The sequence below is a fragment of the Uloborus diversus genome, chromosome 8 (assembly GCF_026930045.1).
Source record: "Uloborus diversus isolate 005 chromosome 8, Udiv.v.3.1, whole genome shotgun sequence".
Taxonomy (NCBI): Eukaryota; Metazoa; Arthropoda; class Arachnida; order Araneae; family Uloboridae; genus Uloborus; species Uloborus diversus.
The window spans coordinates 90,707,901-90,733,423 of NC_072738.1; the positions used below are offsets into that span (position 1 = coordinate 90,707,901).

General features: G+C 32.5%; 1 long non-coding RNA gene across 1 annotated transcript in view; it reads left to right on the forward strand.

The window, feature by feature from the left end:
• Positions 1–22,910, forward strand: part of LOC129228072 (uncharacterized) — a 180,304-nt gene extending 157,394 nt beyond the window's left edge. Inside the window, exon 3 of the long non-coding RNA XR_008580885.1 lies at positions 22,830–22,910. This is a non-coding gene — a long non-coding RNA (uncharacterized LOC129228072). The remainder of the gene's footprint in view (positions 1–22,829) is intronic.
• Positions 22,911–25,523: the final 2,613 nt, after the last annotated feature.

Below are 25,523 nucleotides of genomic sequence, written 5' to 3' on the forward strand. Positions count from 1 at the left end.
GAGCTTTTCTGTAGTAATAAAGTTTGTCTGAGCAATTACAACAGAATAAGGTTTTAAATAAAATATATAGAATCCTTCTATTCATTTTATTCCATATTTTGTTTTGATTATATTTTTTATTTATCGTTTGCCAAATTTAGCTTATGTTTAATCCTAATGTTATTTTCTTACAATGCATTGGAAACAAAATAATATCCACATTTTTACTTTTAGAACATTGATGAGAAAAATCAAGTTTGTATTTAAAATTAAAAAGTTAGTGTAATACGGGGAAACCAAACTTTTCAGGTCAAGACAGAAAATTTTTCGTAAAAGTTTCATAAAAACAAAGTAAAAATTTATTACAGGTGTTATCATACATTTTTAACGAGATGTATTGAACAAAAATTAAATTCTTTCTTAGTATTAATAAATTCTTTCTTAAAATTCTTTCTTTCGTGTAGTTTTGAATTAAAGTTTTGTACCGTGTAATGTCGAAACCGTGTTATAATAATCGCAAATTTGATACCTCGTAATATCGAACACGTGTTGTAGAAGTACCGTGTTATACGAGGGACGCTTCTACATATTTAAATCATACTCATAATTACGACTTTTGAAGTAGTTCTCCCTCTGTTCAGAATTAGTTGATTACTTATTTTTTTACATAATGTGAACCCTGGGACCATGGTGTGAAAAATTGTCTATATTGTTAATGGTCTATAAGTTAATCTAACATTTTTTGTTTACGCTTTGTTCATCTATATTTTAAGTAAGATTAATTAACTGCACTATCTAGACTCTTAACATTCCTACAAATCTACTTCAGTAAAAGTGGTGGTGGAGGGCGGATGCATTTAGTCGATATGGATTTGGTTGGTTGATTTCGACGTATCAGTGACGGTTTTCCTTTAAAGTGAGAATTGTGAAGAATCGTAACTTCACTGGTTATAATACGTAGCAGTTGTAATATCAATCGATTTTTAACTGTAATTCTTGCTTTCTTAAAATATATCCCCCCCCCCCAAAGTAGCAGCTTCATCAAATTGCAACTCTGCTTTACATTGAATAAAGAAAAATAACGTGTTAGAGCCAAAATAAAACCTAACCTGACTCGAAAAATAAGTCTTCGCAACAACGCACGTTTTGTTTTGTTTTGTTTTTTTCCTTCTAACTCTCTCTCTCTCATTACTTTACCAACAATATGTCAGAACTTTTCAAAATGTCGTCAAGGTGTAAGTATTGTCACCAGAAAGCCTATGTAACAGTGAATTTGGAGGTAACATAACAAATAGCAGGAGAACCCCTTCGCTATCTTGGGACAAATTATATAAATAGCAGGCCCGGAAAAGGGCTGCTTTTCGTCATTACTTAGATCAAGTTTTCAATGAAGCCCTATGTGAGGTTTCAACATTGCAAGCGTCTTACGCAAAACTCCAAAAGAGTCACTTACACACCAATGCTTCTCAACTCCTCACGTAGTTACTGTTGCTTATAGTCGCACCCCCAAACTGTTTCTTAACTGGAAAAGAGTTTCTTTGTACAGTCGAGCAAGCTTATTAGAATATCGGTTAAAAAAATATCCGGCTTATATAATACATTTTCAATGTACAAAACCAATGTAATGTGTTTGATTCCGGTTTATGCAACATCCCGATGGTTAGAATACTTTTTACTGGCAAAATGGCTATTTCATTACGCGGGTTTGACTGTATAATAGAAACACATAAAATCATTCTTATGAAATTTTTGTGCCATAACAATACCTATTTAAGGGCTTATTGTAATGAAAAATGGTCCATGCCGTTAAAATATTTGGTTTTTAATAGTGACGGCGTATTACTTCCTTAAATTCTTTTTCGAAACAATTTTGGAAAAAGTTTGAAACATTTATTGCGATACTTTAATTTCGAAAATCCTGGTGCAGCATACATGAAGATAAGATTCATAAATAAATACTAAACTCCATTTTTTTCTCATCCCAGCACCTTTTTCATTATTATAAAAAATCTTAATCAAAATATAATAATTTTCCGTCCAATGCGTTTCGCTGTTTTAATAATCCTTTAATTTATTTCACACATTTTTGACCTCTGTGTCTTTCTTTGAACTAAGCCTTGCTGGGCTTGAAAAAAAAGAAAAAAAAACACTTTCGCTTAATTATCTGTCTTAAATATACTAAGCAAAGAGAGAGAAAAAACGGTCTGGTAAAAAAAATAAATCCTCGCGGTTTCCAAGGAGCGAAATCGCTGCCACTCTAATGAACAGAAAAGTTGAAAAAGAAATCTAATTAAACTTTGTGGACCGTGAGTTCGAGAAATAAATCAGCGAAGGTCGCAGTTAAAGAGCTCTTATGCATGGAGTATTGAAATTCCATTTTTTTCCTTCCGTCGGTGCAAATATTCTCTCTATCTCTACCTATTTTTCTTTCTTCTAAAATTGTATATGCACGATTTTACTTATAATAAGCTTGTAAAATGTAAGGTTTCTAAATAATGCAAAGTATATAAATAGCCTTGTTTAAAAAATTTATATTTTTACCATTGTTAGTGATATTCCAGAAGTCAAACTTTTATTGTGTTTTATACACATTAGTTTTTTCTTTTGCGTAAATCTTCTAGTACTTAATTTATAATAACATTTTAAGGAATACAAGATATATAGTCTTTTTTTACTACCTTCAACTTTATCTACATAATATTCTTTACCTTTCTCTTGGTGAATGCTTACATTTCTCTTGTATACCATAGTATTTGCTTTTATCTTGTTCCCAATCATTGAAAGCTTGCTTATACATAATTTATGAACTTATTCTTGTTGAGTTTTTAGCACTTTCGTCATTAGGAATTTTAATACCACTATCAGTATAAGTTGGGGCTTAATATAATGCATTGAAGTAAGTGTACTTGAAAATGTAGGTGCTATTCAATGTAGCATAATCAGAACTCAGATCCATATAACATATTATTAAAATACATTCATTCATCAACTTTGGAGTTAAAAAATTTGAATATACTTTAAACCAATAGAAGGTAACGTCGCCGTATTTGGTCCCTCCTAAGCTTTTTGGCTTCTGAGTAGAATATATATATATATATATATATATATATATATATATATATATATATATATATATATATATATATATATATATATATATATATATATATATATATATATATATATATATATATATATATATATATATATGTTACAATTAACTACTCCAAAATAAATTCTATAACACCACCAACTAAACTTACACATGATACCTTAGTTGGTGTTACACATGATAGCTTAAACACATGAAACACAACTTATTCTTCGTAAAGAGAAAAGTTTTTAAAAAGTGCATTTATTACCAGAATTGAAAACTGTTATCCTTTTTACGTCCGCCCTCTCGCAAGTTGAGCTCCGCTGTCGACCGATTCAACGATTACATTAGTTAAAAAAGGGGTGAGGAGAAACGGGCCTAAGAACTTGCGGAAGAAAATGCCGCACTCGCTAAAGAGTTTTAAAGCAACTAACTGTTAATCTAGTTTGATGTTTTCGCGAATAGTATTAAATTCCAAAGAAACTTTAATAAGTTTTTTTTTTTTTTTTTTTTTGAAAGGTGTGTACGCATTTTAGTTAAAGAAAAATTATTCGGGGGGAGGGAGGCGTCATTTTTTTTAGTAAACGGACTTGCTTTAAATTTTTAGCATGGGCATCGCTGTGCGGGTACTGCTAGTACATGATAAAAGTGCATAGGAAATCTCTTTGCAGGAGCACCATCGTATTAGGCTGTGTTCTTCGTACAACAACGTGTTGAAAGTTCTTACTTGCAATATTTACTGGACTGTTGCCTCTCATTCGTAAATATAACAAGTGGCTTCGGTGTTAGAGTATTTTTCAGTTAGAGAAGGTTCTTACGTCCTATTTCATAAGCAGTTTCATCGCTGCAAAGTTTTGAAAAAAGGGACTGTTCTCATGCCTTATAAGTGAATGAAGAGTCTTTGTATCACAATTGTTTCGATTAGCCGAAATCCACCGTTTTGTTGTGTGACTATAAGGAAATGTATGAACTTGTCCATTTATCTATTGTATATGTTTTGTTTCTGGTCCCTAAAAACACTCAAAAAAGTTAAACAGTAATTTAAAATCAGTCATTTAAAATTAAACCATTGTTTTCTATTCATGTCAACTATCTAGTAAATTTAGGGATTGTCCATTAGTAAAAATATTCAACGCGATTTTTTTTTTTTTTTTTTTGGACATAAATTTCGATTCTTGCTTTTGACATGAAATGAGAAACTTCCTTGATTAATTAACACGCTAAAACTACTAAAAAAAGGAACTAAAAGTGCCTATATGCTAAGCGTACTGAATAAGAAGAGAAGATGCCCATCTACAGTAGGCCTAAGTGTATCAAAGTAGTAAAACTAAAATACGTAAGATTGTTATTACTTACTCAATGCAGGTGAAGCTGTTTAACTTCTGCATAAACAAATAAATAAATAAATTACTTCAATTGAGACCGAATTATGGTCTGAAAGTGATATTTGTTGAATAACATCCATATACAGTAACAGTGAAAACACAATGTTGATAAAACTCAAATTAGTAACTGATTGAGTCAACGTTGTATTTTCAACTGCTATTTTGTTGAATGTCGTGTCTACAATACATATTTGTTGGGCCTCTGGAGCCAAGTGGTCGTGACTGTTTTTAAGTGGTACAGGAGGTCGTGGGTTCAATTCCTACCGGTGCCATGGGTGTGATTTCCACTTTTTTTTTTGCTGTAACTCTTTCTTGTGTTGTCTTTTCTGTAAGTAACAAAGAGAAATTGGTACAGTCTAACTATGAAAATCATGGAATCTGGCCAGCGGCCAAGTTAGGACCATCTGGATGAATCTAGCAGAAGAGAAGGGAAAATAACGATGAGATTTTGATGCACGCATTTTATAATGTCACTAGGGCCTTATAAATTTATTGCATTCTATAAGTTAAAAACGAAGGGACAGAAATAGAGTTTCTATGAAAACAGCAAAAAGAAAATAAAATGTTTTCATTTCGTCCAGAAATGAAAAATCAAAATGGTAAGCTCAAAATTACGTTGTAAGAAAAGAAATAAGTCAATTAATTTTTGTAGTGGGACTATAGATCGAATATAGTAGTTGTCAAAAAAAATATTACCGTGAACAAATTGCCATTTTTACAAAACTGCGTCTAAATAATTAAAAAGCAAAAGCGCACATCTGTAACGAACAAACTACCACCCCTGTAAACTAATAAATGCGTCCATTTCCGCCGATAAACCTGATGTTTACCTTCTTATATACGGAAAGCTACATATCTGGCCACCATCATCGGTGGTCAGACTGTAACTTGAAGTAAGTATTACTGCCGGGGTACAAACCACTTTTCGAAGATTAGGCAGAAATTTCTAAAGCTTCATTCAAACTACAATCTACATGTTTCTTGCTAGAACTTTCCATCACTCAATCCAAAGAGACAGATAATTCTTACTCGTCACTTTTCTGTTTCGCGTAATCAATGGCAGAAAGGGGGGAAAAGAAACAAAACACAAAATTTCACTAATTTATTCAAGAACAGATATGTAGATTTGGCAAATTAATTCCATTGTTATGCCCTCTTGGCTAGAAAGTCGATTCTACAAAGAATGAAATTCGATCTCAAAGAAGAATTCAATATCGCGCGATTCTTCACTAATGACCGCTCTAGGAATAGAAGGAGAGATCCATTAGTGAAGTCGAGCGAAGAAGAAGAAAAGAAAAGAAAAAGAAAAAAAAATACACGCCGCTTAATATTCGCTGACATAATAGACTCATTACTCTTTGGAATAACAAACAGCGCATTAGAAGGAGAAGTTTTTAGTCAAAAGAATATCGGATAAAAAGATTTTTGCATCGAAATGGATTTTGAGGATTTTGCGGAAAGCGGGAACGAATCACTTGAAATAAACTAGCGGAAACATCGGAACTTTTAAAAATGCGATTAAACAAATCTTTGCCTTGAAATAAATTTGAATCTGAGATTTAAATCCAGGGACTGAAATAAAAATTTTTTGTCCTTTGGGAGAGAGTTATTTAGTGAACTAAAAATTATTTGAATTATTTACTTTCTGACAGTTTTTGCATAAATATACTAAAATTTAAATCAGTGTAATTTTTAACTAGACTAAAACTTTTATATAGTTTGAGTAACGCACTTATTTTCAAGGATTTTTTTTTTTTTTTGGTAAATACCTTTTTATCTTCTGATGGCTTTGGTTCCTACTCCAGGGGTGTGATTACCTATTTGACAAATTTATATGTCTATTGTCAGAGTTTCCACAGTCATCGCATAAAAAAGTATCACTTCAAATGACAATAAAAATGTAATGCTACGCGGTAAAGTAAATCTAAAATTTAAATTCTAGGCCTGAAGTGATTTTTTTTCCTTTGGCCGAGAGTTATTCAATGAAATTTGAATTATTTATTTTCCGGCAGGTTTTGCATAAATTATACTAATCACTAAATCAGTATAATTATGAGCAAGACTAAAACTTGTACAGTTTGAGTAACCCGCTTATTTTCAAAAAAGTGATTTATCGTCAATACGTTTTTTTCTCATCTGATTGCTTTACTCGGATGCTGTGATTAGATATTTGACAAATATATGTGTCTATAGTCTGTGTTTACTATAATCAACGCATAAAACGAAATGACGAAAGAAATTAATTGCTGCATGGTAAAATGGAACTTTCCAGCACAGTTTTTAAATCCTTCAATGCAAAACAAAAAGCGATAATTTCAAGGTAAATAATGGGCAATAATATGTGCGTAATTTCCACCAGTAACATATCTGGTAAAATCTGGACAGTCTCCCGCAAAAAAAAAAAAAAAAAAAAAAAAAACTGTAACCCTCCTGAAACTACCCTGAAACCTTTCTGAAGAATTGAGAAAGCTTCCCTATAAAAACCAGTAATACGTCTGGAATAAATCAGAAATCGTTAAAATGAAAAAAAAAAATAGATATGTTGTAATCAATAGCTTGGGAACTTCCTGATTTACCAGGAAAGCTCTTTAAACAAATACAGTCTGAAGCTGAGGCAGAATTAAAAGCAAGCGTCGAACAGCTTATTTGCCTGCTGTTCTTGTAAAGCTACAATATCCAGAGACGGAATTTTGCCCTTGTTTGGGGTGTGAGCAATCTGAAGAGACTGTTGCTGAGCTGAAGGCAAATCACCTAATAAAGAAGCTGAATATACCGGGCGTCTAAAAGTTCTTGGCACATTTTTAAAAAAAATCGCAGAAAAGCAATCAACTGTCGTATGGATATGCGGTTTGTGATATAGGTCTTCACAGGTTGAAGAATATTTTAGGACACCAAAAAAAAAAAGAGGAAAAAAAAAACAAGTGAGCCAGTGAGAAGCAAAGGGATGTAGTGCCAAAATTACAAATTTGGAGATAACCAGCACAAATGGAAGGTGAACCTCCCCTCTGCAATGGAGCGAGGGTGGTGCTAGTAGCCCTGGTAAGTGCTGCTATACAGCAGGACTCAGAAAAACTTTTCAATGAAAAACTACCTAGGACCTTATCTTTAAACGCGTCTAACTCAAAACTTCAAAATGTCCACTTACACTCATTGCTTCTCATTGCCTCAAGTGTAATTTTTAGTAACTTACCGTGACAGCTGTATTGTCACAGTAAAAAAAAACAAATGTCATGTATGATGTTTAATCATTTTATTAAACAGAAAGTCAAACCAGAGTTTATTGTGTGCACTGTTTGTGGACATGGGATGAACTAGAGTACCGTTTAGATGGGGTTCGAGCAACATACGGTGCCCACATTAAGGGGGGTTCGAAACACAAAAATCGTCAAATTTTGAAAATTTTTTTTTTAATCATTTAAAAACTTTTTCTGTTTTTGTTTTCTGCTTTAAAGAACTTACGTTTGAATCTTGTTTCTATCTTAATTAAAATGAAAGATATTATTATTTTTGTTGCATGGATTTAACTAATATTATATTTAACTTAAAAACTTAAAACGCGTTTTTCTCCATGATGCAATTTTTCCCAACTTTTTGCATTCTAACTCTTGTAAGTCAAGAACTGATAAAAATAAAGTAATGAAATTTGAAGCATATGTTTTTCAAACAAGTTACTTTAATTTTTATTTGGCAAACTTTAAAAAACAAACGTTTGCTTCAAAAAATATGATTTTAAAAAAGTATCTTCGAATTTTTCGAAATTTTTCTTCAAATATTTTCTATTTTTTATTGAATTAATATTTTTTAAATCGCCGAATAAAAATTAAAACTTCGATAGTCGGGCATAATTTTTTGAAAAAAGATTGAGAATTGACGAAGACTATTTTGGGTTTTAGCGGTTTAAAACAACTACATTTTTTGAAACAAATAAAATTTAAATTCAGTGTTTTTTAATATTTATGTTACGATTTTGCTTATTAAATAGATAATGAATCAGTGCAAAAAATTTCAAAACTCTAAACTGTATAATAAATAATTTTTCGAAATTTATCTCGAATCCCCTTAAACTCTGGTAATAAAAAGGTATAACTTTTTATATAATAACATGATCTCGCATGACGTTTCTTTTTCTCACTATTGACAATACAGAGATTACTTACAATTACACTTTATAATTATTTTTTTATTTTCTTTTTTTTTTACTTTTTCGTACGATGTCATAAAAAATTCTTGAACCTATGAAGTTTGGCGCAAAACGCATATTAATACGATAATTAGTTGTTTTTCTATAAATTTCAGAAATTTGTCGATGACTTTTCGAACAACCTTTATTTTTGTACTGGTAGATAAAAATGTTTTTAACAACAGTAAGAAATCCACAGTCATGAAACTTGTAGCGATTCAGGTGACATTTCGCAAGAATACCTGTTTTTCCGAGGAAACTGGTAAAATCCCGTGAAATTAAGAAACGTTACCCGGAAATAATCTGTGACAATTCGGATTTTTTCAAAGTATTGGAGCAAGAATAATCAATATAAGATTTTGATCAAATTCAGTTTGTAATACTAACCTGTCTGTAAATAAAAAACCAATGTGATACAACAACTTAGTATTGAGTTATGATGATCACATTTACTCAAATAATATAATCTTCGTTTTTTCTACAATCAGTATTTTTATTTAGAGCTAAAGCAACCAATTTCATTTGTAATTCAAGTAAACTAAATTAAGTTAAAACCATATAAGTAAAATTGACTTCTGTAGCATGAGACAATTATCTCTTTAAGTGTTTACAATTTAACTGGGCTCAGACATGAAAGTTCGATTAAACCGAAAAAATTAAAAAACTTTTTTCCATCACTTTTCTCGAAACAGATATGTTTGAAATTGTTTAACATTCCAAAAAACAAAAACACTAGCAAATTACTGTAAGTACGAATTTAGCTCTTCTTTTTTGGAATAGACATATTCAGAATGAGCTATAAGAGCTGTCCGAGGGTAACTAAAACATAGCTCATTAGATCACTGATATCTTTAGCACGAATTACTGTTAACAAGAATTTAGCTCCTTTTTTTGGAATCGACATATTCAGACTGCGCTCTATGAGAGATATCCGAGAGTAACTAAAACATAGCTTATTAGAACACTGATATCTTTAGCACGAATTTAGCTCTTATTTTTTGGAATAGACATAGTCAGACTGCGCTCTATGAGAGATATCCGAGAGTAACTAAAACACAGCTCATTAGATCACTGATATCTTTGTAAGTTGATTGTATTCAAACGAATTTTTACAGGCTGCCAAACCTGATACGGATATTTGAAAGTTATAAAGTTCTAATTTCGCTCATGCACAGTGCGAAATTAATTTCTTTAAATGTTCAGATTTCAACAAATATTTAATATTTTTAACACGCTTTTATTAGCTTCACCTGTATGTATGTATGTATGTATCTTGTAACGGAATCTTGCAGCTCAAATTTCGCCCACTTCCTGCGATCGGATTCTTTTGAAATTTGGCACGCCTCATACACGATGGCAATGCAATATTCTATAATCAAATTAATTAATTAACTCTTTTAATTGCTAGTTTCCCCCAATTTTAATCAATATTTTGGCATAAATCCAACAATGTAAAAAAGGAAAAAAAAAAAAAACACTAAAAAATGCTCGCAAAAATTATTGAAAAATATCTAAACAGAGATTTTAATTTTTCTGCATCAGACAAAATTTGTTACAATGTTACAAGGTAATTAGAGCATGAAATATAATTGTTTTTAACTAATTTCATGCCCAGCTGAAGCATACCTTTTAAGTGACAAAAGTTAAAGAAAAATGGTCTCGTATTTGCACCATTTTTGTCCACAACTGTACATACATAATACATTTAATGCAAAAAAAAAAAAAAAAAACTGACGTCGGTTAAACGATGATTCGGTTAAAAGAGTTCAGATAATCCAGGTTCTACTGAAGTACGTTGAGTTAAACCTTCATTTTCTTCAATACTGTTTTTTCTTATTTTTTTTTAAAGACATGACTAAATATTTTAATGACTTCTACACTTGTGTTTTTAGGAATTTTTTAATTACTACATTAACACCTTTGGATGATTGAGAAAAGCGAAAAATTTTAAGTGATTACAAAAAAAAAATGACTACGAAAAATTGTTTACTGTTTGTATACATGCAGAAGCGTAAGCCCATTCCATCACATAAATTTGAGTAATGGAATTTCTTCCGAAGATTCAAAAGCAAAAAAAAAAAAAAAAATAGAAAATAAATAGAAAGAACTATGCAAGGAAATATCGTTCAATGATTTAGTAGCGTCATTATTCACGCGAAAGTTTTCCCTGTAAAATCAGTACCATTCTTCTGTTACTTTTGGCAACGGAATGTTTTAGAATGTGGTGCAGTCGAAGATTTTTCTTTTGATCTTAAAAGAATTACGATCCCTCTAATCTTCTTTTAATGTGAAGCTGAATAAACAAGAAAGTATAATGATTAGTCTAAGTTTTTTTTTTTTTTTTTGAGCAAAGATTTAAAAAGAAAGAGTTAAGATTAGTTGTAATTAATTTCTTGGAGCGTTGAAAGAGTAATTCTTCATGAACAAATTACGGATCATTACCTACTTTTTGAAACTGAAGCTTGTAATTTGCGTTTATTTTGGATTAATAGCTACTACGTGAAACATTAGCAAGCTTGTTTAAGTGGATCTTTTTAAGCCATTGTTTTAAAATTGTAATTGGATTTTATTCTTTAGTCGTGGGTCATCTATTTAGAATGATGTAAAAGTAGATAAACGAGTACTATGCTTATTATTATCTGGAATTTTGGAACCATAGAACATATAAGTTAAATAAATACCATTGTGCTGAAAAGTAAAGTAAGAAATAACAACGTCAAAAAGCACAAATTGCAGATTACTGCAGACACGTGTTTCGGCGTTAGAAGGAACGCCTTTTTCAAAGCAAAAGAAATGAGCTTATGGATGCAAAGAAATCCCCACCGACAAAATGATTGTCTTGAGACAAAATCTTTTGTCGGATGTCTTTTCATCAATAAGCTCATTTCTTTTGTATTCAAAAAGGCGTTCCTTATAACGCCGAAACACATGTGTCTGCAGTAATCTGCAATTTGTGCTTTTTGACACTGTTATTTCTTACTTTACATAGAACGTTTATAAAATTACATCAAGTGTTCAACCAGTTTCTTCAAATATGTTTTAAGCTCTTTTTGTTGCTTAGAAAAAGCGTGAACATTAAATGTGTGTGTGTGTGTGTGTGTTTTTTTTTTTTTTTTTGATGCTCATTAGGCAGAAGGACAGAAGGATCAGAGTGTTGAAATATGAGTAACTTTTTCCTTAGTCTGATCAATGGTGTCTCCTTCTTTTCGCAGGCCCAAAACTTCCTCCCCCCCCCCCCTCCTCTGTTTTCCAGTTTGAACTTTATGTTTCAATATATTTAAGGGGAAAGGAAATTTCAAATGTCGACAAAAAGTAGAGCAAACCTGACCCACAGAAAATATTAACTAAGTTTCAAAATTAAAAATTCACCAAATTAGACATCGTTAAACAATTGTGAGGAATGAATAGAACCCTGTTTCATAGATACAAAAAATATAGAAATCTTTTTTTTTACGCACAGTTGACTTTTTTCTTATACGCTATCGATAACATAAAGGTTAATTTGGTTTTAAATTCGTTAGATTTTCATATTGGTAAAATTTTGTGTGTGGCATCATTTTTGCAGTAAGGAATGATTAGCATAACGAAAACTATGTTCATCATTTCCAATATGATTTTCATTTCTTAATAAATTTTTAGAAAAACTGCACTTTGTTGGAAATAATGCGTTGATCTAAAGATGGGGCTCTATGGCTTTTAAAGATGGTGTTTCCAATTTTGTGAGAGAAAACTAGACAAAGTTCTGCCAAACAACTGGGTGTGGCATAAACAGTGGGTTAGCCTCAATTAATTTGCTTCTTGTTTCTCAAAGCAACGACTGAAACATAGAGATTCGAATCCGGAAGCAACTGTTTTTGAGTCAAGTGCGTGAACTTTTCGTTACGATCAAATTTCAATAGACTAAAAGATTTAAATGAAAGACAAACATCAATAGGTAGAAGCTGTAAATTAAAGTACAGCAAGCAACTGCTTAAAAACTATACTGAAGTCTTTACTGTTTTCTTCATTTCTGTATTTGGAAAGAAGTCAAATATTTAAATTTACACAATAGAGTGAAAATTTTCACTCCTTTCAAATTTCCTAGTAGATTCAAATCGGCCAGAGCCCTAACTAGTCATAATTAACTCCTCATTAGCATCTTTTGGGGTTTAAAATTTCCTGACTGATAAGCTCAGCCTTTTTACTTCCTTTTACAAAAAAGGAAGTGTTGTATTCGCGAAAAAAATTGTCACTCAAAAATCGACCTTAATTTCCATTTTACTCACACCAGAATAAATATTGAGTTTTTTTTTTTTTTTTTTTTTTCGACTCGACCAGACGTGGATAAGTGCCTAAGAACGTATAGATACGCGAAATATCCGAAATAACGATTCCCGAGTTAATTACAACGCATTTTCTCGTGACGTCTGTATGTATGTACATATGTATGTATGTATGTGCGGATGTGCGTATGCGCGTATCTATGTCGCATAACTCAAGAACGGTAAGTCCCAGAAAGTTGAAATTTGGTACATAGACTCCTAGTAGGGTCTAGTTGTGCACCTCCCGTTTTGGTTGCATTTGGGTGTTTCTAAAGGGGTCTTTTGCCCCTTTTGGGGGGGAAATCATTGTGAATTTCGATGTAAACTAAAAAGTGGTGTTATAATTTGGCAGACACTTTTCGATCTATCGTCATTTTTTTGCCAAGTTTTGTCGCCACTTTGGCAACAAATTTGGCGATTTTTTTTTTTTTTTAAATCTGTTTCAATTTGGCCACTGTTGATGATATTTAGAGAGTAAACTATTGAATCACATTAAAATTGCCAGTAATGGGGAAATGACATTGAATTGGAGTAAAAGGAAGTCATGTGATGCTCATGACATTAAATTGGAGTAAAATGAAGTCATGTGATGTTCATGACATTAAATTGGAGTAAAAGGAAGTCATGTGATGCTCACATTAGCTCGTTTTTTATCAACTTCTGACATCTGTAGCAAAATACCGTAAACCGAAGATAACGAGAAATAAAAACAAGATTACACCCATTATTTTCTGTTGGATTATAATGAGAAAAGCTTCAGTGAAACCTCTAACGTGACAATGAAGGAATTCATTTCTTTTGGTACAATAATTCGTTTGATTAGCCATCTTTATGCTAACGTGAGTTAATGCGGAACAAATCTCGCAAAAAAAGACAAATAAATCGCAAATCCAACTCTATTAAAATCCTGGAGCGTGGCTAGTTGTCATATAAAATCGGACAAAAACAAGTTTTATTTTGGGGGCTTATTTAGAGCAACCCTATACAGTCGCTGTCACATAAATGCCTTAGGGATGCCAGAAACTTATAAATAACACTATGTACAGCACAACATTTGTATATTGTTCCGTTGTACATTCCAGCCAATTCCTATATTTCTTCAAGTCATTTCATATTACTTTCAGCAGTACAAATCAGTTAACCAGTTTGCATGGAGCTTGTTTTTGTATGTTTAATGTATTATTTACTTCTCTTTTTTTTATTAAACTTGTTTGGTACGCTTTGAGCTTTTCATTTTTTAAAATTTATGCTCTACTAAAAAGATACCTCTCTTTTATTTTCCCTTCCGTTTAAGACTTTTTTATATTTCATCGTAAAATGACTCGCTTTTGTGCCGTTGTTGTCATGTCTGTACGTACAGACCTGTTTTCAAAAAAACTGATTTTCCTTGTTTGCCTACCTTTGACAACGAAATTTATTTGATGTCAAAATCTTTGACCAATAAAAAAGCTTGACATTTTTTTCACGAATACGTTATTAATTAGGTCGGTTTTTTTAACACTAGAAATAATATTCGCAAACGAAGTGCTAAATCACAAAAGTAAACACATGAATAAAATTTAATTTATTTGTTTTTTAAGTGCACTTTTGAGCATCTTTTAAAGATTTCAAAAAATGTCTTACAACGTGTTTAAAAATAATAAATAGAAATTATTTGTACCTTTGCGTTTAAATGTTACAATGCAGATTTGTTAGTGCCTTCTAATTTATGAATGTTTTATACTCACGATTACTTTTAATTTTTGGTACTTGAAACAAATTAAGTTATAGAAGGAACTTGTTACTTCTATCACACATGGGAGCCGAAAAAAACATGGCGTGCGATATTTTAATTGAATGTTACATTTAATTATTAATTGATGTTTCGTGCACTTATTTAATTTCTATCGAAATTTTCCCCTCGATGTTTTGTCTTTTTTAACGTAATTGTCGTGGCAAAATACTCCCATTAAAATTCAAAATGTACGTATGAAATACAAATAGCAAGAATTTGAAAATACATCTTTCGGGAATTCAAGGCACCTCTCCTTTTTTTTAATTCAAAAATGGGAATGATGTGGATATTTTCGAATAGAAGCCAAGAATTGAAATTATATACTTTTGGTGTTTTGAATTTTATGAAAGTATTAAAATACAATTTATGATTTTTCTCAGCTCATGTAAATAAAATACTTTAAATAACCTAATAAAGTGAGAACGTTAAGGATCTAAAAAGTAAAACATAACTCGACTTTTCTTTACTTTAAATTGGAATACTTCATACTTACAAAACAGTTCACGTCTATAATCTCTGGAAAAGTTTTATTGCGCTACTTTACAATTTCTGATGATATTAACTACAAATGTTCGAATATAGAATTTGGGGAAATGTAAAAATTGAAAACAAATAAATGTTGGTAAGAAAAATTGAAATTTTTTGGAAAATACGTTAACGTATTCATATGCGATAAAATTTTTATGCGATTCTTAAAAAGGTTATATTTTTATCATTCTTGATTGTAGTTAAGTAATTTCTGTTTAAATATGCGTTTGTTTCACTTTTACTTCCTTTTACGAAGTAAAGAAAATCTATTATTCGCGAAAAAAAATGTCCCCCAAAATCGACCTTAATTTCCATTTTGCTCGCACCCGAATGAATACTGAATTTTTTTTTTAACCCGTCCACGCGTGAATATATGCCTAAGAACGTATAAACACCCGAAATATCCATTTTGACGATCCCCGAATTAATTACAACGAGTTTTCTCGTGACGTCTGTATGTCCATAACTACGTGCGTATGTGCGTATGTATCTCGCATAACTCAAAAACGGTAAGTCCCAGAAAGTTGAAAATTGGTACGTAGACACCTGGTGGAATCTAGTTGTGCACCTCTCTTTTTGGTTGCATTCGGATGTTCGAAAGGCGGTCTTTTACACCTTTTTCGGGGGAAATAACTAAAAATTTCTATGCAAACTCAAGTGATGTTACAATTTGGCAATCACTTGAAGATATATCGCCTAGCTTTTCGTCACCAAGTTTTTTCGCCAACTTGGTGACAAATTTGGCGTTTTTTTCCCCTCTAAGCCTGGTTTTATTTGGCCACTATATGCGATATTTGGAGAGTTAACCATTGAATTACATTCATTTTAATAAATGTCCAATATTAGAAAAAATAATCTGTATAAAAAGTTTTTTTTTTGCTTCAGTTTGCAACAAACTTGGGATAAAAATATTTAAAGTTTCTTTGCTTACTCCAAGGCACTATTATCATTAAATTGGCGTAAAAGGAAATCATGTGATGCACACATCAGCTCGTTTTTTTGTTTTTTTTTTTTTTTTTTCAAATATCAAAACACATAAAGAAATGACTAAATTCTAAATCGATTACAGTGTGAGAAAATGCCAAAATATTTTATTATTTTAAGAATATTCATACAAATATAAAAGGTTCTGTTCTTGCCATAAAATAAAGGACATGAATAATGCGAAACCTCGCAGACGGTTTGAAACAAAAAAGAATCACTGTGCAAGGAAAGATCTTTCAGTGATTTAGTAGCATCATTATTCACAGAACATTTCTTTCCGTATGATAAATCAGAACTGTTTTACTTTTACTTTTAAGCAACGGATAGCTTTAGAGCATATTTTTGCTCAGAACATGTTTTATTGGTTGAATAATACGTTCTTTCCTAGATTTCTTTTTCTCTTTTCCTGGAACAACTGCATTAATAATGGTTAATTTCAAGCTTCATTAAATACGTATTCGAAAAGGAAGCGGTTTGGGTGCTATTAATTTTGAAAATATTTGGAAAATTTTCACTGAAAATGAAATGTAGTTCATTATTACTTTAATTACATATATTTGAAAAAAAAAACTGCCTCTGAAATTTGGTCATTTACACCAGTAGTATCCGTCTACATTGTGTTCTAACGCTGCGTGCATAAAATGCAAATGATTTTAGCCGTCATTCAATTCATTAATTATTTTTGAAAGTAAATATTTGAATTTTCTCTTCTCATTGCTTATGAAATTGATTTGCAACGTTTGTGCCTTCTTGGAGCCCTATTCTTGACTGATTTAGTGCTTTTTATTGACATCTAAGCACTTTTTAAAAAATTTCGCGCTCAAAACCGAAGGTTCGTTCATGGGAAAGGGGACATTCTTTACTCCCCCCCCCCTAAAATGGTAGTCTGTATCCGCCCTTGATCGTGGTTCAATTTTGTTTACTAGGATAAAAAAAAAGTTGTTTATTGCTCTAAAAAGATTAAGTTCTGTGGTTGATGAATTCACCACGAAAAATGTTGTTGCTCACCATAATTTCTTTCCCATGAATTAAATACATAAGAACAGTTGCTTGTAGCTCAAAAAGACCATGATGGATCTTTTTCAGATTCCCGTGCTCTTATTAAGACAATGACCGGCCGGTATCGAACCTTAGGCCGCTAGTCCGGGTTACTTAGAGCACCATTAAAGAGATGTCTTAAACGTCTCTACGCAATAGGTCAGTCTTGGCTTTACCTCTTTTAGCGACCATTATAAAGAAATTTCAGCTTCTCCTAACGTTTACTGGAATTGCGAATGAGACATCTGCCTTGTTCACTCAAATTAGAAATGTTTCACATCTGTGGCTGTTTTCTATCCCCGCAAGGAGCCTTAACCAGGCTCAAGAAATGCGAATTAAACTCCCATATGCATTAATTGTTTGTGCGTCTCAGAGAATGCGCTTAAAAATCGAATGTAATTTTGTTGATGAATTCTGTTCTTAAAAATATTTTTGGAAGAACAATGGAGTTGTTTACATCAGTAAAGAGTACTACTTTTAGTCACTGAAGTTAATAGAATAACAAAAAAAAAAAAAAAAAAAAATGAAGCGAGGAAAATCTTTTATTTTCAAAACGTTTAATTTTTAATTAATTTTTAAGGTGTCTGATTTTTCAAATAAGTTGTGGTCGTTATGACGTCACAAGTGATGAACTTCGGCGCGCTGAATGTTTACGCTTGCTATCTACCGCGTTTCCATGTTGTGATAATTCAGAAGCGAATTAAATATTGCGCTATGCACGAATGGCATCAGTGAATGGCATTTCATCATTTGTGATGTCATGTGTATAAGCATAAAAAAGGAAATTGAATCTGCGCACCGATTAAAATATTTCCTTGAAAAATATTAAACTTAGTAAAATTATTTTAAAAAAGGTCATATCCTATGTTTTTAAGCATGCCCTTTTAGAAAAAAATACTTTTAAAATTTCAGAAACGACCGCATTGAATGGGTGTCTAGAAGATAGGTACATGTTACTGTGGAAGAAGGTCATATGTTACACTTGAACTGCGTTCGCATAGAGCTACCAGTCAACCGCAGTTGCTTTATCACTTGACAGCTGATGAAGTTAGTGGTTATTAACCGGTTGTTCACCAACCGATGCTCTATTGAACGCTTTTAGTTAATAACGCAGTTACTTGAGCTGACGAATAACGCGAAGGTGAAAAATATTTATTACAGGTCGAAAATTTCAAGTAATTCAACCAATCAACCAGCTTAAATTGTAGATGACCAGCGAATTGACCGGTGAAGCTATTGGAGCATTTTCGGCAACAACCAGTTAACCGGTTGCTCTATTGGAAGGCTCTTGGTTAATCACCGGTTAACCACGTTTACCGGTAGCTCTATGCGAACGTAGTCTATATCATCATTTATATTTAGTCCTTCCAGTAAAATTTCTAATTTGTAACGTATGCCCTTCTTCTAGGGATCTATTCAATTATTTTCTAAAAAACATATCATGTTGCATTTTTAACCGTTGCAACAAATGCTGCAATTTTCATTTTCTTTTTCCTTTTCTAACAAGAGAAAAATTAATAGTATCAATACTCTTTTATCCACTAGCAAATGGCAACAGGCGAGATTTCTACTTGTTCTAATTGAATGTTTCGTGTCTATGTTTACTCTTTTTTGAAGCAATCATTGATAGCGTTTAAATTTGGTTGTTCTGGCTTAGGATAGAAGTGAGTTTCTAATCGCATTTCTTTAACAATGCTTCCAAAGAATTTATTTTTACTTCTAAAGTTTAGATTTCTTTAAAAATAGAATGTTTATTTTGTGTTTTCTATTTATAGTAAAAATGCATTTCATTTCCGAGATCCTAAAAACATCTTTGTATGCGTTCGAAAATGTGTTAGTCACTTTTGAAATTCACGGAAGAGAAAACATTGCTTAGAATAGTTAATGACTTTAGCCTACACTTCAATATGTAGGCAAGGCAATTATCAAATATCTAGACAAAAATATTATTATTTATTTAATGGAAAGTAAATAATAATATGCATCGAATTTTCTGTGCAAATAATTGTTCTAATACGTGTTTTCTGGCATAGTAACAAAATGAAATAATAGAAATGGCAGATCATTTTTATTCAGATGTTAGCTATTTTCGTTACATCGTAAAACTGCTTCGCGCTTTAACTTCTCATGCAGAGAGACCCCCTAATAGCAAGGGTGCACACCCCTCTAAATATCGCTAAGAGCCCCCCCCCAAATGAGACAAAACATTAATAACCTCTCTTAAAAATTTCAATGCCCCTTAAATTTAATATTCAATCCCCTTATTTCCTTAAAACTTCAATCCCCTTAAAATAAACTCTCTTGAAAAAATGGCGCAGTCTGCACCATGACCCCCCAGGTGGGCACCCCTATCTCATGACAATGTACCCCAGTGTCTGCAAATTTTTCATTTTTTTTTATTAATTTACTAGAGGCCCTGCCCGAACTTGTTCGGGTTAAAAAGCTAGCTATCTTAAATAAATATCATGCAGGTAGTATTTAATTATTAATTTTATAATAAGCAAAATTTTTTGTTTCTTTTTATGAGGTTTGAAACAAACTGATTTACTTCATTTCCTGTGTGATTCATATGTTGGTCTTCTGATCGAAAGAGACAAACATATAATTCCCACGAAACAATACAATCTTCTCGCAGATTTAATGATGGTGATAGCATCAGAAATTTTCATTTTAAATTGTAATCGCTCAATTTGGAAAAGGAAATATACAGAGACCATGGTGATGCAAGGAATGTGAGCAAGCTGATCCGATGCTGGTGCTGAAAGAATAATACTCTAAATCATAATGATTTCAATTGGGGTCAATTTCCATTGCATAGATTAGGCAAGTTAAAGTTGTACAATAAATTAATAGGGATACAATAAATTAATAGGGGAATAAATTAATAGGGTGAATTTTAAAAGCATGAAGAGAAGTCCTGAGGAGTTAAGGGAACAAAGGAATTCATGTGGATGATGCACAGCGTTGTTGGCCAAAACTTTAGCCCTCTCGCACATCCACGTGTAAGTTTTTTGACAAAGAATCTTGTTTTCAGGATAAACATTGAGGATCAAATCATTTGCAGAGAATTTTCAAACTCATTTATTTTGTTACAATTTCCTTTTCCAAGTATTTTCCCGTTACTTACTTGTATTCAAAGACTCTAGTAATGCTTACCGCTATCTCCACTACTTCTTAAATGGGCTCTTATAGTTGTTCTTAAGATACGGAGATTGTATACAGAGAAAAAGGCTCCTATAAGTAGACGCCTTTAAGCAGAGTTGAAGCATATCTGCAAGCGATCCTTTAGGGTACCACAGGAAGAGTTTGATGAAAGTCATCAGCAAATCCGAAGGTGACACCTCTCATAGTTTTGACTTAACTTTTTCGGCCTTTAAGGGCTCTATCTACACTTTCTATAGACAAGCAGTGGCTCATTAAACATTCCTTCTACATTAGGAGAAAACCTCCTGAAGAAGTGCCTGTTTTTTCTTCTAGAAGATACGGAGTCATCCTGGAGGAGATATTCAAAGTAGTTTAAATGGGGAATGGTCAGTTTTTCCACAACTAAGTAAAGTCCCAGCAGTTCCGTAAAAAGCCGTCGCAAAAGCCTGTTAATCACATTTTAGGCAACTGTTGAATTTGTTAAGGTTTTTTTTTCCATTTCCACCACGTATTCCAATAGACATTAATTTGCGTTACTAGTTTTCATGTACCAATCTTGTATTTTTTATAGAATTGTTTTCGTTGATTCTCTGCGGCGGCGGCAAATAAAAGTATCCTATTGAGTGCCCGCTTCAATGACGCATTTTGCCTTAAATTCGACTTCGTTTTATATCGCTTGACACTAGACGACAATCATAGTATTTCTATTTGATTCATTGCAATATGTCGTCACAGAGATCTTTTTTACATGTTTGCCATAAAGCAGTAGGATCTAAAAGTTGACATAAATGGTAAAATAGCTATAAACAATTCTCTTAGTTTAGGAGCGGAGTCAGAAAGTTACATGTATCAACTGAGGTTAGTTTCCGAGTTGTTTGCATACAGCTTGATAGGTTGGCAGGACCTTAAAATGTCAAAAGACTTTCGAAATCTGTTGGACCACAAAAATTTTCTAAATGAATTCTTAAGTGACGAAATTCCGATTGGCCAGTAGGATGAAGGTGAATCTAAGAGGTGAGATTACTAAGAGGTGAGTCTTTCGTAATCCCTGGATGCCTTACAACCTCTCGCAATTAATTTATTACGAAAACTTTTTTCACATGCCTTTTCTTTTTTTTCCTTTCTTTCGCAATTTGTTTCTGCTAGGATATTATATCGTTTTAAATGCCTAAATACGGTCATCATAAAGAATATTTCTCCAAATAATTTTTATTTATTTTTTCATCTTCCTTGTCAATTTCTCTCCTATCGAATGTTCTTTGTTCGTCATTGTTTTAACTCTTAAATTTGAATGTACGGTAATTATGTGCAATTCATCTTTCTGCTGAGAATTTTCTAAACCAAATGTTCTTAAATGAGTTATGTTTTCCATTTCAGTTTTTGAATGAATAATAAAACCTTAAAGGATAGCCTGAAATGCATGCAAAATTACAACTTTTAGAAACACGGGTTAATATCGTTTAACTGCACTACTTGAATTCAAAAACGAATTCGACCAAAGCGAATCTCAGTTATAATTCGCTTAAGTAAATTTTGAAGCATAAATATTCTGTGACTCTTAATGTTTTACTAAGTCCAAGGCTAATAAAATCCAAGAAAATTTATCCTCTGCAGCCTCCAATACATTGAAAACTTTTGGCGATTCCTTTGCCGATATCGTAAGTTTTGTCTCTCATGCGTTTCCTCCCACAGCATTCAGCACGTTAATAATATTTGTTTTTCTGTCATTGGGAATGCGAGACAATTCCGGATGTTTTTATGTGTAAAAGGATAAAATAGTACGAAATATGTACTGGTAGTAAAAGTTAACTATTGGTTTAAAAAATAATATAAATACATGTCTACATAATTTATAGCCTATGTCATTCAGTGAGAATGCACCTTTCATACAGTGAAAGAATTTTTCAAATACTAGTTGCAATGGTTCGGAAGATTACCTCGAACATATAAACACACAAAATTTCGCTCTCTCTCTCTTTATAGTATTAGTATAGTTTATTATTTATATATTTGATTTATTTATGCATTTTTTGCATTTTTGCCGGCTATTTTACTTTAGTTGTACTGTACAAACTTGCTACAAGTGTAAGTATTTGGTTTACGCTAAAATTTAAGCACGAAAAAACGCCAAATTTCAGCATTACCCTATTGTTAGTATAATAAGCGAAACACGTTTCTTCAATTATCTCAGAAACTCATTTATGCAGATACTACGCTTTACCTTCCCACGGCAGCATATTTTTAAACTTTTTTGTGTTTCTTAAAGCAATTTTATTGCATATTTTGATGCTGCATAAAATCCAGACTCAAGTCAGAGTCAGTATACATCCGCAGTAGGGACTGCATAACTGTTTTTTAAATTTTCTATTTTAGCTTTTACTCTTTTGCATTAAAGTAAATAAGATGTTCTCTTTTTTTTCAGGAGCTGGTCATTCTCTCTCTCCCTGAGCCCCGGCACGCCCCATGCGGCCACACCACCCCCGCCCGGCCTCCCCCACCACTGGAAGAGCATTTGCCCTAGCCTAGCCCAGCCTTCGCTCCCTGGGGAGAGGCATTGTCACAGAGCGCAGGCTTTCGTCGTGTGAGCGTGTCTTCGTGTTTGTGTGTATATGTGTTCAGAAAGGACTACCCTGCGTCCTCAATGGTGCTGCCCAGGCCTGCCTTTACTCGAGGTAAGTCTTTATGATCTCTGGCTGATTATTAAAATACCGTTGGAAAATTTCCACTTTTGCCGCAATTTTATTTGGAGATAGTTTAGTAACAAATAAATTACCCCTTCTCGCCAGGTAACCATACGATAGTGTAATAACAAAAAAAAAAAAAAAAAAAAAACTTTAGAAATCAAAAGAGCAGAAAAAACATGTTTTTGGAGGTATAAGTTATTGGCCCTTGTTTCCACGTTATCTAAATTTATAAGGTCTTATATTCTATTGAAGTTCACATCTTTCCCTCGCTTTTCAGATGGATGTCCTGCCACAAGGTGAAGTCACGTAGTACCTTCCCTTTCTCGCCAAGTCTTTAAACTTGGCGGCATTTCTCAAAATTAAATTTACTTTAAAAAATTATGTCTGGATAAAAGAGCAGCGAAATAATGCATTCACGTATGATTCCATCAACGACACCTTCTTTCACTTGCATGTAGTTTCATAATGTTAACTTCATTTAACTGTCTTGTGGAGCTAAATTTTCGAAAAATATTAATCTATGAATCGAAGTTATAAAATAGTGAAGATGGGGCACAGTTGGACAATTTTTATTACTTCTATTTAAAGTTCTTTAATTTTAGTTTAAAAGGAATTTAAACTACAGAATATTAAGCAACTTTTAACTTTCATTGTGAATTTATTTATTCTTACTTTATTCTTTTAACGTATTCTCCCATTCTATTTGCTTGTAGTAGGTCCTTGAACCGAACATAGTCCAAAATAATGGCGCTTATGTTATGGAAAAATGAAAAATACTTATGATTAAAGTAACGAAAAATCTGCTAATCTGCATGATTTTCTTTTTAAATCAATTTCTTGAGCAGAAAATGAATTTATGCCTTAGAGAATCAATGAATGGGCTAATGTTTAATTTCAGTTTCTTTAAATTCCTCTGAATATTTAAATATTTCTTGCGAAAAAAAAGTAAGACAAATGAATTCAAATAGCAAAACTTTAGCAATATCCCTTCAATGTTGTTGTTTTGTATTACAAAATAACGATGTTCATTTCAACGCTTTCATCACAAAGATGTAAGCAATTCCATGTGCAATGGAACGACAGTTTTGATGAAAAATGAAAGTTTATTGCAGTGAAAATATTTTAATTAAGTGACCATTGAAATATGAAAAATAAAACAGAAAGCATAATTTTCAATACTTTGTTAATCAATTTTCATGTTACTTTCTGTTCGTTTTCGCTTGAATGACATTTTTTGTTAAGAAAATCTTAGGACTTGAAAGTACAAAATGAAATTCCCGCGATTTATGTATAAATTCATTCTTTCAATTGATGAGTACATTAATAAGATACAAAAGTAACAAAAAGAAATTGTTATATTTACCGCCCCATTCAACAAGGGCTAAGGCAGAAATGCATGAAATACACCGCCAGCTCAGTCATTTCATCCGAGGACTGCTGTTTCGTGCTTATTAGTACTCATCGGTCCGGAATAGGAAGTGACTGAGCTGGACATGGAAAACTTCTTAAGGAAGCCAAGAGTGCCAAATAGACTGGTAGCTAATATAGAATTAGCAATGATCAGACGAGTGACCGAAGCAATGGTTCGGTTCAACTCACATTCGAGTTGACAAAAATAAAGGAATAAGAAATTTGAAAAAGGTGTAGTTTTCAAAGAATTGCCTGGATAGCCACTTCGGTCCACGAATGTGAAATGACTTGTTTTCAAACATATAAAGTAATCGTCTGACACATTTTGTTTCCTTTAATCACTGAAGTATTGACTTGTTTTCGAATAGAAGCAAGCTATATACAATCGCTAAAGTAATTATCATTGCGATTACTTTAATTTAACATGTTCTAAATAGAAACTGTAAATACTTTGCCATTGGGTAAAAAAAAAATCCGATGCAATCTCTTCTGCCAGTCTAGTAACAATGCAAGTCTATCCATTGTTTTCTGCTCTTTTCATTTTACCAAACGATACCCTTTGCGTCACAGATCCCTTTCCGTTCCTTACGTCGAATGTTTTGGCTTTTATTTGTTTCGTCTCGTCGAGATTTATCTGCATCGTAATCGCTGGTGAGTCTGCTTGAAATATCGAGCCTATCTTTCACCTTGTCCGTGGAATGCAATCATTGGTGACATTCCCGGTCGAGTCGCTCATTACAGCCCTACGACTGCGAAAAGCAGTGGCTCTAATGAGAGGGGGGATGGTTGGAAGAACAGCCACTTGTTGATTGGGGCTGGTGGGATAGAAAATCGATGCCTTGACCTACCCTCTCAGACGTTGCGACGTTATCGAAGTCCTTTGGACGAAATCACGATTGAAAGATTGAACATAGTTGATTTTCCTTCAAGTGGGCAACGAAATAATTGGGTTATCGAGGAAATGGGCCAAATTTGTCGAACCAGGGAAGTTGTTAATGATAGCTAAATCTAAATTATGAAAT